Source organism: Rhinatrema bivittatum, chromosome 8 (assembly GCF_901001135.1).
Source record: "Rhinatrema bivittatum chromosome 8, aRhiBiv1.1, whole genome shotgun sequence".
NCBI classification, from domain to species: Eukaryota; Metazoa; Chordata; class Amphibia; order Gymnophiona; family Rhinatrematidae; genus Rhinatrema; species Rhinatrema bivittatum.
This window is the reverse complement of record NC_042622.1, coordinates 6,980,255-6,997,954: the sequence shown is the minus strand read 5'-3', so window position 1 is coordinate 6,997,954 and position 17,700 is coordinate 6,980,255. Positions and strand designations below refer to the sequence as shown.

At 43.6% G+C, this 17,700-nt stretch overlaps 1 protein-coding gene across 9 annotated transcripts in view; it reads left to right on the top strand.

Moving 5' to 3' along the window:
* Positions 1-17,700, top strand: part of ZBTB46 (zinc finger and BTB domain containing 46) — a 319,443-nt gene that overhangs the window by 77,369 nt on the left and 224,374 nt on the right. The gene's annotated exons all lie outside the window — the stretch shown is intronic.

The window sequence follows — 17,700 nt, the reverse complement described above, 5'->3', positions numbered from 1 at the left end:
ACCTCAGCCTCGCCAGGCCCGAAAGCAAAAGCCGCAAGCAGCTCCCCAGCCAGGGCCTGCTTCAGGTTTTTGACTTTCACTTGGAGAGCAGCAGCCTGATTCCTCTGCCAAGCATACCAGTGGGAGGTCTATTGTGCCACTTTCACGGCATGTGGCAATCAATCACAACCGACCAATGGGTGCTAGCAATCATTGCTCAGGGTTACCACCTAAACTTTCTTGCTCTTCCACCAGACTCACCACCTCTGCAAGCGTGGAGAGTATCCGACCATTCTGTCCTGGAGCAGGAGGTTTCCCTTCTTCTCCAGTTAAGAGCAATAGAACCCTTCCCACTCTCACAGCAAGGCCTAGGGTTCTATTCCCGGTACTTTTTGATCCCCCAAAAATCCAGGGGAGTTCGTCCAATTCTGGACCTACGTACTCTCAACAAGTACCTACAGTGAGAAAAGTTCAAGATGGTAACCTTGGGCTCATTTCTACCTCTTCTGCAAAGAGGAGACTGGCTCTGCTCTCTGGACCTTCAGGACGCATACACACACATTGCGATAACTCCAGCTCATTGCAAGTACCTCAGGTTTTTAGTAGGCCCAAAGCACTATCAATACTGCGTGCTTCTGTTCGGCCTAGCATCGGCACCACGAGTCTTTACCAAATGTCTCGTGGTTGTCGCAGCTTTTCTCAGGAAAGAAGGTGTTCAAGTCTACCCCTATTTAGACGACTGTTAATCAGGGCTCCAACCCAGCAAGCCGCTCGGTCGTCCCTCGATTTGACCCTACACACTCTAATTTCTCTAGGATTTCTCGTCAATTACGAGAAATCCTATTTAGTCCCATCTCAAACCTTGTCGTTCATTGGGGCAGACTTGGACACCTTGCAGGCAAAAGCCTTTCTACCTCAACGAGCGCTAACCCTCGTGTCTCTCGCTCACCAGTTGCAGACTCGGCATACAGCAACAGCTCGCCAATTCCTCGTCCTTTTAGGACACATAGCGTCCTCAGTCCATGTCACACCAATGGCCCGTCTGGCCATGAGGCTCATGCATTGGACTCTGAGGTCACAATGGATTCAAGCTGTTCAGCCTCTGTCGACCATTGTCCACATCACCGACTCACTCAGTCTGCCTTTCGCCTGATGGAAAGATCGCAACAATCTCCTCCAGGGACTGCCCTTTCAAGTGCCAGATCCTCAACTCATTCTCACCACTGATGCTTCCAACCTCGGGTGAGGAGCCCACGTGGACAATCTACAGACACAAGGGTCTTGGTCTCCAGGGGAAGCCAAACATCAAATAAACTTCCTAGAACTTCGAGCAATGCGATATGCTCTCAGGGCTTTTCAGGTACGCCTGTCAAATCACGTCATCCTGATTCAGACAGACAACCAGATGGCCATGTGGTACTTCAACAAGCAGGGAGGCACAGGCTCCTTCCTTCTGTGTCAGGAAGCTGCGTAGATTTGGGCGGAAGCACTCTCCCACTCGATGTACCTCAGAGCCACCTACTTGCTGGGAGTGGATAATGTCTTGGCAGACAAACTGAGTCGTGTCGTCCAACCGCGCAAGTGGTCTCTCAACCCCTCGGTAGCGAACTTCATCTTTCAACAATGGGGTTATCCCCAGACAGACCTCTTTGCGTCCCCTCAGAACCACAAAGTGGACAGTTACTGCTCCCTCATTCGCAGCAAACACTCTCAGCCCAGAGATGCATTCTCCCTCTCGTGGGCAGCCAGTCTGCTCTATGCATTCCCTAAGAACATAAGAAATTGCCATGCTGGGTCAGACCAAGGGTCCATCAAGCCCAGCATCCTGTTTCCAACAGAGGCCAAAACCAGGCCACAAGAAGCTGGCAATTACCCAAACACTAAGAAGAACCCATGCTACTGATGCCATTAATAGCAGTGGCTATTCCCTAAGTATAATTGATTAATAGCCATTAATGGCCTTCTCCAAGAACTTATCCAAACCTTTTTTTGAACCCAGCTACACTAACTGCACTAACCACAACCTCTGGCAACAAATTCCAGAGTTTTATTGTGCGTTGAGTGAAAGAATTTTCTCCTATTAGTCTTAAATGTGCTACTTGCTAACTTCATGGAATGCCCCCTAGTCCTTCTATTATTCGAAAGTGTAAATAACAGAGTCACATCTACTCGTTCAAGACCTCTCATGATCTTAAAGACCTCTATCATATCCCCCCTCAGCCGTCTCTTCTCCAAGCTGAACAGCCCTAGCCTCTTCAGCCTTTCCTCATAGGGGAAGTTACGTCAGGACAAGGGAACCATGATCCTGATAGCACCTCACTGGCCACGCAAAGTGTGGTTTCCAGTACTTCAGGATCTCTCCATCCGCAGGCACATTCCCTTGGGAACAGACCCGCATCCTATCACTCAAAACAACAGATGCCTACGCCATCCCAATCTTCAGGCCTTGTCTCTGACGGCATGGATGTTGAAAGGTTAATCCTTCAACCACTTAACCTTTCAGATTCGGTTTCTCGTGTCCTGATTGCTTCACGGAAGCCTTCCACAAGAAAATCTTATTCCTATAAATAGAAAAGGTACACATCATGGTGCACCTCGCAGTCCCTTGATCCCTTTTCCTGTGCAATCTCAAGGTTTTTGGACTATCTCTGGCATTTGTTGGAGTCGGGTTTAAAGATCTCTTCAATCAGAACGCATGTCAGTGCGGTAGCCGCCTTCCATAAAGGTGTCGGGGATGTTCCTATATCAGTTCAACCCTTCGTAACACGATTTTTAAAGGGCTTGCCACCTTTACGTCCTCTGGCCCCTTCTTGGGACCTTAATCTGGTTCTCGGTCGGCTCATGAAACCACCATTCGAAACCTCTTCACTCCTGTGACCTAAAATATCTCACATGGAAAGTGATTTTCCTTTTGGCTATCACTTCAGCTCGCAGGGTTAGTGAGTTACAGGCCCTAGTTACCTATCCGCCTTACACTAAACTCCTGCAGGACCGGGCGGTACTCCGCACTCACCCTAAATTTTTAGCTAAGATAGTTTCAGAGTTTCACATTAATCAATCCATCATACTACCTTCTTTCTCAGGCCCCATTCCAATCTAGGGAACAGGCTCTGCATACCCTTGACTGTAAATGGGCTCTAGCATTCTACCTAGACCGTACAGTTGCCCACAGGAAGAGCACTCAGTTATTCGTCTCTTTCCATCCCAACAAATTAGGGCAACCTGTGGGTAAGCAGACTCTCTCCTCCTGGTTGGCGGACTGCATATCTTTTTGTTATCAGCAAGCAGGCATTCCTTTTCAAGACCGTGTTAAAGCGCACTCTGTGAGGGCCATGGCGATTTCAGTAGCACACCTACAATCGGTGCCGCTTCCTAACATTTGCAAGGCTGCCACCTGGAGTTCTCTCCACACTTTTGCAGCCCATTATTGCTTGGACAAACCCAGAAGACAAGATTCCATCTTCGGCAAGTCTGTCCTGCGTAACCTATTTCTAACGTGACGTACCTACACCCTTCCGCCTGCCCAGTGGGGTTCAGGATGCCTTCTACCAAATTCTACCCCAGTTGTTGAGCCTGTTGCACGCCATTGGGTACATTTGGTGCATGTTCGGACATCCTCAGCTCGGTACTCACCCATATGTGAGGACTACCATCCTGCTTGTCCTGTGAGAGAGGAAATGTTGCTTACCTGTAACAGGTGTTCTCACAGGACAGCAGGATGTTAGTCTTCACGAAACCCGCCTGCCACCCTGCGGTGTTGGGTTCGTAATGTTTTGTTGTTTTATTTTTCGGCACTGCCTGTAGCTTTCAAATAAGACTGAAGGGGGGACCCCTGCTGGTTGCAGGGTTGGTGCCATGCTGGGCATGCCCAGTAGGGGCCAGTCAAAGTTCTGGAAACTTTGACAGAAGTTTTCTGTGATTGGACTCCATCCTGATGATGTCACCCATATGTGAGGACTAACATCTTGCTGTCCTGTGAGAACACCTGTTACAGGTAAGCAACATTTGCTAAGTTTAAACATGTGTGTATTAAATTTTTTGCCCTAGTTTCTACATCATAGACTCAAAGCATACAGCTGGTTTCAAGATATGTATTTGAAATGAAGAGTGGATGAAAATCAATTAGTCATAAATATGAATAAGATACAAGCAATGTTACTGAGCAAGACCTTGTTATCAAATACTTTAAATATGATCCAGGTTAGCCATTTAAGAAACTTAGGAATGATTTATGAACCAGGTCTATCTTCTTGGTCTCACATTTATGGTGTTAAAGGAAGATGGGGCAATGAAGAAGCACTATGGGCTGACCTAAAAAATGATGGGACATCCATTTTTATCGGAGTGGTTTACAGGCCTCCAAACCAAAAGGAAGAGCTGGACAGAGATCTGGTTGAAGACATCCAAAAGATAGGAAAGAAGGGAGAAGTGGTGATCGTTGGAGACTTTAATATGCCAGATGTAGACTGGAGAATCCCATCTGCAGAATCTAATAATAGTAGAGAAATAGTGGATGCCCTGCAAGTAGCTTTGTTCAAACAAATGGTAATGGAACCCACGAGAGAAGGAGCTATACTAGACTTAGTACTCACTAATGGAGATAATGTGTCTGATGTCCAGGTGGGCGCCCACCTCAGCACCAGTGATCATCAAACGGTATGGTTTAATATCACAAAAAGGATACGGAAAAGAAGCACAAAGACCCAAGTTTTGCAGTTCAAAAACAAGGACTTTGATTTAATGGGGAAGTACCTGGAGGAAGAATTAAAAGGCTGGGAGAATGAGAGAGATGTGGATCAACAATGGACCAATCTAAAAGGAGCAATTACCAAGGCAACTAATCTATATGTTAGAAAAGCAAAAGAAAAATGAAACCTATCTGGTTCTCAAAGGAGGTGGCTGACAAAATAAAGGCTAAAAGAACAGCGTTCAAGAAATATAAAAGATCCCAAAGGGAGGAGCACAAAGAAGAATATCTGGTAGAACTGAGGGAGACGAAGAAATTAATCAAGACGGCAAAAAGTCAAGTGGAAGAGAGGATTGCCAAGGTGGTAAAGAGAGGTGACAAAACATTTTTCAGATACATCAGTGAAAAGAGAAAAGTTCAAAGTGGTATAGCAAAATTGAAAGATGGAAAGGATCAATGTGTGGAGAGTGACGAAGAAATGGCAGAAATATTAAATGAATACTTCGGTTCTGTGTTCACTAAAGAGGACCCTGGAGAAGGACCGTCGCTAGTTAACAAGAAACTGGATGGGAATGGAGTAGATGTAACTCCATTTACAGTAGAAAATGTATGGGAAGAGCTGGAGAAACTGAAAGTGGACAAAGCCATGGGGCCTGATGAAATTCATCCCAGGATATTGAGGGAGCTCAGATGTGCTGGCGGGTCCGCTGTGCAACCTGTTCAATAGATCCCTAGAAACGGGAGTGGTGCCGAGTGATTGGAGAAGAGCGTTGGTGGTCCCGCTTCACAAGAGGGGGAACAGAGAAGAGGCTGGTAACTACAGACCAGTTAGCCTCACTTCGGTGGTGGGAAAAGTAATGGAGTCAATGTTGAAAGAGAGAATAGTGAACTATCTACAGTCGGGAGAATTGATGGACCAGAGGCAGCATGGATTCACCAGGGGAAGATCCTGTCAGACAAATCTGATCGACTTTTTTGACTGGGTAACCAAGGAATTGGATCAAGGAAGAGCACTTGATGTCATCTACTTGGATTTCAGCAAAGCTTTTGATACGGTCCCACACAGGAGACTGGTGAATAAAATGAGAAGCTTAGCAATGAGTGCCGAGGTAGTGGCCTGGATTGCAAACTGGTTGACGGACAGAAGACAATGTGTGATGGTAAATGGAACTCTCTCTGAAGAGAGAGCGGTTTAAGCGATGTACCGCAAGGATCCGTGTTGGGACCGGTCCTGTTCAATATCTTTGTGAGCGATATTACGGACGGGATAGAAGGTAAGGTTTGTCTTTTTGCGGACGACACTAAGATCTGCAACAGAGTGGACACGCCGGAAGGAGTGGAGAGAATGAGATGGGATTTAAGGAAGCTGGAAGAGTGGTCGAAGAATATGGCAGCTGAGATTCAATGCCAAGAAGTGCAGAGTCATGCTTATGGGGAGTGGAAATCCGAATGAACTGTATTCGATGGGGGGGAGAAAGGCTGATGTGCACGGAGCAGGAGAGAGACCTTGGGGTGATAGTGTCTAATGATCTGAAGTCGGCGAAACAATGTGACAAGGCGATAGCTAAAGCCAGAAGAATGCTGGGCTGCATAGAGAGAGGGATATCGAGTAAGAAAAGGGAAGTGATTATCCCCTTGTACAAGTCTTTGGTGAGGCTTCACCTGGAGTACTGTGTTCAGTTCTGGAGACCGTATCTCCGAAGAGACAGAGACAAGATGGAGGCGGTCCAGAGAAGGGCGACCAAAAGGGTGAATGGTCTTCATCGAATGACTTATGAGGAGAGATTGAAGAATCTAAATATGTACACCCTGGAGGAAAGGAGGAGCAGAGGTGACATGATACAGACTTTCAGATACTTGAAAGGTTTTAATGATCCAAAGACAGCGACAAATCTTTTCCATCGGAAAATAATCAGCAGAACCAGGGGTCACGATTTGAAGCTCCAGGGAGGAAGACTCAGAACAAATATCAGGAAGTATTTCTTCACGGAGAGGGTGGTGGATGCCTGGAATGCCCTTCCGGAAGAAGTGGTGAAGACCAGATCTGTGAAGGACTTCAAAGGGGCGTGGGATAAACACTGTGGATCCATAAAGTCTAGAGGACGTGAATGAAGAGTGGGTGTCTCGCGGGAATGACGGCTACTGCCTGGAGATAATACCCTTATTCAATAAACACACACACGGTTAATGCGACTCCAACATTGCTCTAAGCTTCAATGGCAAGAGGAAACGTGGAAAAAGATTTGCATTCACAAAAAAAGCGGGGAGTAGCTTGCTTGTTACAGCGGTTACTACCTCAAACCAAATAAGCCTGGTACTTCACGTTCAATGCATATCCAGCATAACTCTCTGCTTCAACGGCAGGGGGAATGAAGAAAAGTAGATCTATATACAGAAAAAAACAACGTCTGATTTATTTAGTCTTGGTAAACAAACATGGGTATAGCTTGCTTATTGCGGCGGTTACTACCCCTAACTAATTAAGCTAGATATTTCACTTAGAGGCAGTTCCAACACTGCTCTCTACATTAATGGTGGGGGTAGAAGGGAAATAGAATCAAAAGGTTACTAAGAGCCAAGAGTAACAGATAAGGTCCATCAAGTCTAGAGGACATGTATAAAGAGGAGGCAGCAAAACACTGCACGGAGCGGCAGTAGCCACAGAGGCATTCACGGAGCGGGATGCCAGTGGTTGGTGTTCCACCTTCACGGAGCGGAAGGATGGAGGGCTGCCATCTCCAAATTAAAAAAAAACAAAACAAAAACCCAGGGGTGGGTAAGAGTATGTAAAATTAACGGAGAGTTCAAAGGCTATAGGTATTACCAATTATCAGGCTTATTCAATATTTGTTGATAATGTGGCTTTCAATGCATACTTCACTTTCAATGCATATACAGCATAGCTCTCTGCTTCGACAGCAGGGGAGAAGTAAAACTAATACTTCACGCATATCCAGCATTTTATTATTTATTTATTTATTTAAAATTTTTTATATACCGGCATTCATGTTGCAAACACATCATGCCGGTTTACATATAACAGGGGTGTACAGTAAACAATTCAATAACCTATTTGTGTAGAAGGAAGCAGTTACAAATAACAAGGTAATAGAACTGGGAGGAGAGAAGAAAAGAAAGAGAATAACATTAGGTATAGGTATTTACATTAGTAATAACATTTTTACATGTGGAAGTGGTAGAATCTGGCTGAATAGAATTAATCGGTGTCCGGGAAAGCTTTTTTAAACAGCCAGGTCTTAAGTCTCTTCCTGAAGGTTGGGAGGCTGGGCTCCTGTCTAAGGTCCGGTGGGATGGAGTTCCATAGAAGGGGGCCGGCTGTTGAAAAGGCCCGATCTCTCAAGGTAATGTGTTTGGTAGTTTTGGCTGGGGGCACTTGAAGAGATCCTCTGAGTGTGTCTCTTGTTGGTCTGGAGGAGTTATAAATTTGGAATGGGACTTGTAAGTCGAGTGGGGTGTGTTGATGGATGGTTTTGTATATTATGGAAAGAGATTTGTAGAGGATTCTAAAGTGAACAGGCAACCAGTGGAGATCTTTTAGGATTGGAGATATATGGTCCCTCCTCCTGGAGTTTGTCAGTAATCTTGCCGCAGCGTTTTGTAACATCTGGAGGGGTCTAGTATAGGAGGAAGGTAGGCCGAGAAGGATAGAGTTACAGTAATCGATCTTAGAAAAAATGATAGCTTGTAGAATGGTTCTGAAGTCCTGAGTGTGGAAGAGTGGTCTAATTCTTTTCAGAACTTGGAGTTTGTGGAAACAGTCCTTGGTGGTTCTGTTGATGTAAGCTTTAAGGTTCATCCGGTTATCAATTAATACTCCTAGATCTCTCACCTGTGTAGTAGTTGGGATAGTTGGAGGATTAGAGATGGCATTATTATCTGGGGAGATGAGAAGCAGTTCTGTTTTAGAGGAGTTTAAAACTAGGTTTAGGTTAGCCAGGAGATGTTAATTTCGAAGAGACAGTTTTCCCAGTGAACCAATGTTTTTGTGTAAGATTCTTTAATGGGTATCACGATCTGGATGTCGTCGGCGTAGAGGAAATGTTTGAGGTTAAGGTTGGAGAGGAGTTGGCAGATAGGTAAAAGATAAATGTTAAAGAGTGTAGGTGACAGTGAGGAGCCCTGGGGGACACCTATGGATGCGTCCATTCGTGAAGATTCTTTGTTCTGTATCTTAACCTTGAAGCCTCTGTTGGAGAGAAAAGATTTAAACCATGAGAGAGCTGTGCCTGAGATACCTATAGAAGCCAGAATGGAAGTGAGAATGGAATGATTGACCGTATCAAAGGCGGCTGATAGGTCCAGTAGAATTAAGAGGAAGGATTGGCCTTTGTCAAGGCCCATTAATATGAAGTCAGACATGGAGATGAGGAGGGATTCTGTGTTCAGTGACTTGCGAAATCCGTATTGTGATTGGAATAGGATTTTGTTTTCTTCTATGTATTCGGAGAGTTGAGTATTGACAACTTTTTCTAGAATCTTGGCTATGAATGGGAGATTGGCGATAGGACGGAAGTTGTTGGGGTCTTTAGGATCCAAGTTGGGTTTCTTGAGTAGAGGTTTGATGGAGGCCAATTTGAGGTCGTCAGGATATAGTCCTTGGGAGAGTGAGCAGTTTATGATGTCCGACAAGGTTTTAGCGATGGAGTCAGGGATGGCCAGGAGCAGTTTGGTGGGGATAGTATCCAAAGGATGGGAGGAAGGTTTCATTCTTCTTATAAGAGTTTGTATCTCTAAGATAGAGATGGGTTCAAGTGTTTCCAGACCATTGTTGTTGAGGGATGATTGTTGAAGAGACTGGTAAAGAGCAGGGTCGGTGGGATTAGAAGGCAGATGAGTTAGAAGGCTGTTGACTTTGTTGTGAAAATGAAGAGCAAGTTCTTCAGCTTTGGGTTGTGCTAGGTCGTTGGGAATCTCCTGTGGGATGATTTGGGTGAGATTGGAGACATAGGCGAAGAGGGCTTTTGCGTCGAAGATTAAGTGGTGAATCTTGGATGCATAGTAGTCCCTTTTGGATTTAGAGGTAGTTGACTTGTATTGATGGAGGGTGGCTTTGTAGATGGATCGTGTATTGGTGCTTGGGGATTTGCGCCAGTCGCTCTCTTTCTGTCTTAGATTTTGTTTTAGCTTTCTTAGTTCTTCCGTGAACCATGGTTGTCTTTTGGAGGCGTTTGGGAGTGATTTTTTGGTTGCTAGCGGACATAGCTTGTCGGCTATGGAATCTGTGATGGCTTTCCAAGAGCGGAGAGCTGTGTTCGGGTTTGAGAGATCAATGGATGGAAGTTGAGAGGCTAGGTGGGAGCTGAGGTCTTCTGTAGAGCAGGATCTTCTGTATGGGAAAGATGGTGAGGGCCCTTTGGAGGTGGAGGGTTTGTTCAATGAGAATGCGGTTGAGATAAGTGAGTGATCAGACCAAGGGACCTTCTTGCTTTTGAGGCGTGAAGAATGTTTGATGCCTGGGTTAATAAAGATAAGATCCAGCGTGTGGCCTGCTTTGTGTGTGGGTTTGGTAACTAGTTGTTTGAAACCCAGGGCTGAGAGGGCAGAGAGAAAGGATTCACAGCTGGATGATGGGGTAGGATTGTCCACATGCAGATTAAAATCTCCTAGGATAATTGCTGGAGCGTCCAGTTTGATGAGGGTTGTGATTTCCTCTACTAAGGGGGAGGGGTCTGTCTCAAGAGCATAGCGCTCTGCTTCAACAACAGGGGAGAAGAAAAACAACCAATAAGGGCTAATAACATAGTCTGAATTATTTAGTCTTGGTAAACAAATAAACATGGGTGTAGCTTGCTTATTGCGGCGGTTACTACCCCTAACTAATCAAGCTTGATATTTCACTTGGATGCAGCTCCATCACTGCTCTCTACATTAATGGTGGGGGTGAAAGGGAAATAGAACCAAAGGTTACTAAGAGCCAAGAGAAACAGATAAGTATGAGAAAAAAGAAGAGTGAAGCTTGCTGGGCAGACTGGATGGGCCGATTTGGTCTTCTGCCGTCATTTCTATGTTTAAAAAGGCCTTATTTATAAATTACATCTTTTGCAAAGGCTTAAATCATTTCTATCTACTGTAGACTTTTGGACTGGCTTTTTTTTTGTTTGTTTGAAATTTTGTGTTTATTGTAAACTCATACAAAGCTACAGAGCAACCAAATAATAGCCTTAACATCAAGGTTCGGATCTGTTACAGAAAATAGCTAATATACAGGTTCAGACCTGTAAAGCATACAATCCATAAACCCAAATTCAGTCTACTCCGATCGATATCTTGTTCAAATCCTACCATAATCTCCCACCTCCTCCATCCACTCCCCCCACCCCTCCCACCACAGAGAGTCTCCGCCTATATTAATACTAGAAAATCAAATTTATTTATTTTTAAGATTCTTGTATACCGTCGTTCATAATATACATCAAAACGGTTTATGTTCAATATATTTGAGTGTACAAAATCAGCACAACAGTCAAAAAGACAGCATGGTAACAACACAGAGAGCCCCAAAGGAGGACTAGCAAACAATACACCAGGCTGGAAATATGAACAAACACTCGAACATTTTCAGTCAGTAATTGGTCCCCCCCTCCCCTCCCCCCCTCACCCCAAACCCTCTTGAGACCTAGTGCCCTATCGAAAAATGTCCGGGTTAAGTCACCAATGGCAATTATCCATTCAGCACCAAGCTGCGAGCCCTGTGGGGTAGTTGTTGCAGGTATGAGTCCCAAGTCTGTAGAAAAATGCGACGTTGTCCCGTTGAGGAGTGCGCTGCCAGGTTATCAAATTGCATGAGACGATGAAAGTGAAGTCGCCAGGCCCAAAAGGATGGACCCTTCTGTTCCTGCCAAAAAATTAAAATGACCTTTTTCCCCACCAGACCTGCTTTCTTTAAAAGAGTTCGATGACCAACGCTGGAAAGCAAATGTTGAGTCACACAATGAAAAAGCCACAAATATGGGGAGTAAGGTAGTCGTACACTCAGCAGGAGTTCCAAATACCCTTGAATTTGTCGCCAATATCTTTGCACTAACGGACATACCCAGAACACATGTGTTAGCATCACAACGGTTTAATGATCATAATGTTTCTGGCTCCTGAAGAAGAGGCTGCATTACTCTCCAGTGAGCGGCCACTAACATACGAGCCCCGGTCGCTTGTTCATCTGAGAACACCATATATGGAAACCCCATAAGCCAAATCTCTGCTCGAAGTGGAACCTGAAACCCCAGGGTGGTATTTAATACCCATTGTCATTCCTGCCAGAATAGTTGTATATATGGGCAATGCCACCACGTATGTAGAAAGGAACCTACTTGAGAGCAATGTCGCCAACACAAGGGGGAACTTCCCGGGAACCACCATGCAAGTTTAGCCAGGGAATAGTGCCAGCGGTATAACAGCTTATATCTATTCTCCATCATAGCACCTGACATTGAAGTCTGTCCCAAAAATCAAAAACATTCCTCCCATTGACCCCGGTCCCAGTGAAGATGCAAATCTGTTTCCCATGCCCCCAAATGAGAGGCTGTTAGAAAGTCACCTCCCACCAGCAGTTGATAGACCTTGGAGATACTTTTCTGCAATTTCCCTGCCAAGATGCAATAACCTTCAAATGTCGTACATCCCAATTGCCTGTCAGAGACAACCCCTTTTGTGAAAATAAAATGTCGTAACTGAGCATAGGCGAGAAAGTCCGCAGTTGGTAGAGCATATGTATGCTGAAGCTCTCCAAAAGATAGCATCTCCATACACCACACCTGACCCAAGCTAGTAAGGCCTCGCTCTGCCCAGCGTTTGAAGACCGGGTTAGTCAATCCAATTGAGAAATCATCCATATTCCTGAGTAAAGGTAGATCAGAATATTGACGGTCCCACCAATTTCTGCCTCCATTTTTATTTATTTAAAATCTTTTCTATACCATCGCAATGGTTTACAAAAAGGCACAAAAGTAATGTTAAAAATGTATATGGTAATACGTTCTATAAAAGTGCCATTTAGGTTCGGTTACATAATTTCATAATAAAGGCTATTTGATTAATGTAATAAGTCTTGTACTTTTATACATGAACCAGATTTATTTACATGTATATCTCTTTAGAACTGTATTATTTCTCTAATGTTAGTGGTGGGATTAAAAGTAAAAAAAGTAGGCACTTATTGAGCTGAGTGCTGATGTTCTACCGCCTGCTTTATATATCTTCTATTCTCTGATCTCTTTTGTAAAATGCTTGTTTAAACAGCCAGGTTTTTAAGCTCTCTTTAAAAAGCTTGAAATTTTTATGTAGTCTAATATCTAGGGGCATGGTGTTCCATAGTACAGGTCCTGCCAAGGACAATGCCCTCTCTCTGATCTGGGTTAGTCTTGCTGTCCTTACAGAAGGAATGGTTAGGAGGGCTTTGTTAGCTGATCTAAGATTTCGATGTGGGACATGGACACGCAGTGCTGTGTTCAGCCACTCTGCTTTTTCGTCATGAATTAGTCTATGAATTATGCAAAGTGTTTTGTATTTTACTCTTATGTTCAATGGGTAGCCAGTGTAATTCTGCAAGAGTTTCAGTAATCTGTTTTTCTCTTACCAGTAAGAATTCTAGCAGCAGAGTTTTGTAGTATTTGGAGTGGTCTTAAAGTTGTGTATGGTAGTCCTAGAAACAGGGTGTTGCAGTAATCGGTGCTTGCAAATATTAGTGCTTGAAGAATAGTTCGAAAGTTTGTGGGAGTTAGTAATGGTTTTAGTTTCCTGAGAACCATAAGTTTAGTGTACCCTTCTTTAACGTTTTGTGATATGTGGTGTTTAAGGCTGAGTTCCGTGTCAATTATCACACCAACGTTCCATCGTTTCCAGATGGTGTAAGTGCAGTGAAAAGGCAGAGGGAAATTCGAGAGATCCCGAGAGGTAAACCCCCCAGACCAAAACTGAGTATAAAGGTGGGCCTCCAATTATAGCCTGTTCTATTTCCACCCATATGGGCCGATACAGTAAAGTTTGCGGGAGAGCGGGCGAACGCCTGCTCTTCCGGTGCGCGCGATGCAGTATTTAAATGAGGCCTGGCGGTAGATCCGGGCAAAAGGAGGCGCTAGGAACACTAGCGCGTGTCCCTAGCGCCTCCTTTTTGACAGGAGTGGCGGCTGTCAGCGGTTTTGACAGCCGACGCTCAATTTTGCTGGCGTCGGTTCTCGAGCCCGCTGACAGCCACGGGCTCAGAAACCGAACGCCGGCAAAATTGAGCGTCCGGTTTTCGGCCCGACAGTACCACATCTTCTAGGTTCACCGTGATTTGATTCAGTCCATCTGAATCATTACCCATGAAAACCTTCTCCAGTATGGGTACCTCCCCAACATCCTCTTCAGTAAGCACTGAAGCAAAGAAATCATTTAATCTTTCCGCGATGTCCTTATCTTCTCTTAGTGCCCCTTTAACCCCTCGATCATCTAACGGTCCAACTGACTCCCTCATAGGCTTTCTGCTTCGGATATATTTTAAAAAGTTTTTACTGTGAGGTTTTGCCTCTACGGCCAACTTCTTTTCAAATTCTCTCTTAGCCTGTCTTATCAATGTCTTAAATTTAACTTGCCAACGCTTATGCATTATCCTATTTTCTTCTGTTGGATCCTTCTTCCAATTTTTTGAATGAAGATCTTTTGGCTAAAGATCTTCATTCAAAAGGGGAAGCTTCTTTCACTTCCCCTTTTAACCATGCCGGTAATTGTTTTGCCGCCTTTAATGTGTGGAATACATCTGGACTTGCTTCTAGGATGGTATTTTTTTTAACAATGATCATGCCTCTTGCACACTTTTTACTTTTGTAGCTGCTCCTTTCAGTTTTTTTCTATTTTTCTCATTTTATCAAAGTTTACCTTTTGAAAGTTTAGCACGAGAGCTGTGGATTTGCTTACTGTCCCCCTTCCAGTCATTAATTCAAATTTGATCATATTATGATCACTATTGCCAAGCAGCCCCACCACCGTTACCTGCTTACTAGCTGCCTTACTGACTATTTAAAAATACAAACAGTCTAACTTGTTTATTCGCTGCCTTACTGACTATTAAACGCACAAACACACTAAATAATATTACCAAATAGTTAACTTTGCCCCAATACTTTAAAAAAAAAAAAAAGACGGTGTCCCAAGCAAAAACTCACTGATTCCTTTCAGCCACCAGCAAGGTGATCCTCTCCTCTCGGTGCTCCCACTTTCTTAGCCCATGTGTGGGTTTGGTGAGTGTTTGAGGCTTGGTTTGAAGATTGAGGGGTGCTTCCTCATTCAGTTAAGTTCCTGCTCATTTTGGAATTTTTGTAGGATGGATTGAGTAAAGGGTTGGCCCTTAATTCCTTGAAGGTACAGGTAGCGGCTTTTCTTGTTTCAGGGATCAGGTGAATGGTGGTCCCTTTTCGGCTCATCTAGATATGGCCCGTTTCTTGAAAGGAGTGATGCATCTTTGTCCTCCCTTGCAGTTATTGGTGCCCTTGTGGAGTCTTAATCTGGTTTTGGATTTCTTAGCAGGTCCTACATTTTGACCGTTGCATTACCTTTCCTTGCAGTTGCTGACATTGAAAACAGTGTTTTCTTGTGGGGATTTATTCTGTGCATAGATTATCTGAGCTGGGAGCTGTTCCTTCGAGTGAATCAGCTGCGTGTACTGTTCCTTCCTTTTTGCCAAAAGTGTCTCGGATTTTCACTTGAATCAGTCCATTTCACTACTGTCTCTGGATAGGGAAAGATATGCAGAGTAATATCGCCTGTTGCAGCCCTTGGATATCAAGAGACATATCGTGAGGCAACTGGAGGTTTCTAAACCTTTCAGGAAGATGGATCGCCGGTTTGTCCTTCACGGTGGATGTAAATAGGGCGAGCTGGTTTCACGGGCTACAATAGTTCACTGGATTAAGGAGGTAGTGGCGGCTGCATATGTGAATGCTGAGCAGCCGTTGCCTAGTCAGGTTAGAGCTCATTCCACTAGGGCTCAGGCAGTGTCATGGGCAGAAGTTAGATTGTCTCCCATCGACATTTGCTAAGCTGAGCTGGGATGTGGTCCTCCTTATACACTTTTTCCAGGTATTATCGTCTGGATGTGCAAGCCCAGGAGGACGCAGCTTTCGTACATACGGTTCTGACTGGATTGCGGGCAGCCTCCCGCCCTATTCAGGAGTAGCTTGGGTACATCCCACTAGTTGTGGATTCATCTGTCTAGATGCTAAGAAATGAAAAATTACTACTTACCTGATAATTTTCCTTTTCCTTAGGATAGACAGATGACTCCAGCTTCCTGCCATTGGCTGCCGAATAATTGTACTATGATTGTCCTGTGTTACAATGTTTTTCAGGGGTTACTAGTAAGTGTTAGTTCAGTGCCTAGACTAGTGTTGATACATTCTTTGTCTGAGCTCCTTGTTTCTTGCTGGCTGAGTACTGAGATGGTTATCTGTTATTAATCAAGCTTTTGCTAGTCTGACCACAGTGGGCTTTTGCAAAGAATACTGGCGGGCTGATATCATTGCAGGGGTATATATATACTGTGATGTCCATCTCCATCTGCTGGTAGAGGTGAATAACCCACTTGTTCTGGATCCACCTGTTTATAGTAAAGAAAAGGGAATTATCAGGTAACTAGTAATTTCTCATTCATTAACCAAGCAGCATACTCATAATATAAAAATGCAATTTAGAAGACTCCTCTGAAAAAAGCATTATAAAGATATTTTCCTACCTGTGCTTTCTAGTGTAGTGTGTGCATTAAAGCAACATCACTAGACAAAAGATTTTTTTTTCATGGTTTCTGCCATTCCTATTTTTATTTGGTTTATTTATTTATTTATTTAGAAACTTTTATATACCGGTATTAGTGGAGACATCATACCGGTTCACATGTTAACAGAAGGTTTGGAAATACATTTCAACAGGGAAGGCAAACTGGGCAGGGGGTTAACCTAAGGCAGTAGGAGAATAGATTAAACAACAAGAAATCAATAGGAGGTCATAACAAGAAGACAACAATGTACAATGTGATTATAATTCCTTAATATAAGGAATTATAAGTTTATTTCATTGTTTTCTTATGTGTATTGCCCATTCACTCAGTTATAACATCAAAACTATTGTAATATGTAGCGTTTTAATACATATTAAGTTTGACATAACTCATATTAAATGTGCATAAACAGTTTAAAATATTATATACAAATGTTACTGTATTAGTAAATTCACTAATGCAAGCTGCTTGGCACTACAACTCTTGTTTGCATATTTTTCAGCTGGAATATAGTGGAATAATAGAAAGCTGTGTGTATTCATCAGAAAATGAGTGCTGCAATTAGTAATCTGTTCCTAATTATGTGGCATTAGAGTTAGGACAATTATAAAGTGCAACTGGTCTGTCAGTGGAAATGGGAGAACTGAATTGCATACTGATAATTTTGACTTGATATCATTTTCTTCTTGCAGCTGTTAATATACATTTCCCTTAACTATATATATACAACTCTTAAACATTTTCACTTGATTGTCAGGCTGTATTCAGCTTAATTTAAGTTGGCTTGGTGTGTAAAGTAGGCCTCCTTTTCAAATGCATTTGCCATCCTCATACTTCTCTGTTCTGTGATGTTCATAATCTCGTTGAACAATTGTACCCCGACAACCTTTTTTGTTCAAAACTCTCTGGTCAGATGGTGAACAATTTTGTAAGTAACATTGAAGTCCTTATCTAAATGTAAATAGATTTAAGACCCATTACTGCTACTAATCTTATGAAAAAATGTGCATGTCAGGAGTGCCTACTTTGAATGTGTCCTCATGTGACAACATACGTGATGGAGAATTACAAAATCTGTTTCTCAGATGAGGCCAGCCAAGTGATTTATTGATTTGAAGTGTGCAGGAGATGCCTGAGAGCTGAAGATGCTCATCTTGTTGCATACAGAACAACCTCTCTTTAGTTGTTGGTGGGAAGGAGCCAGGGATTTTGTGAGAATACAAAATCTGTATTACACAGGGACAGTGGTAGCCCAAAACGTGTGTGG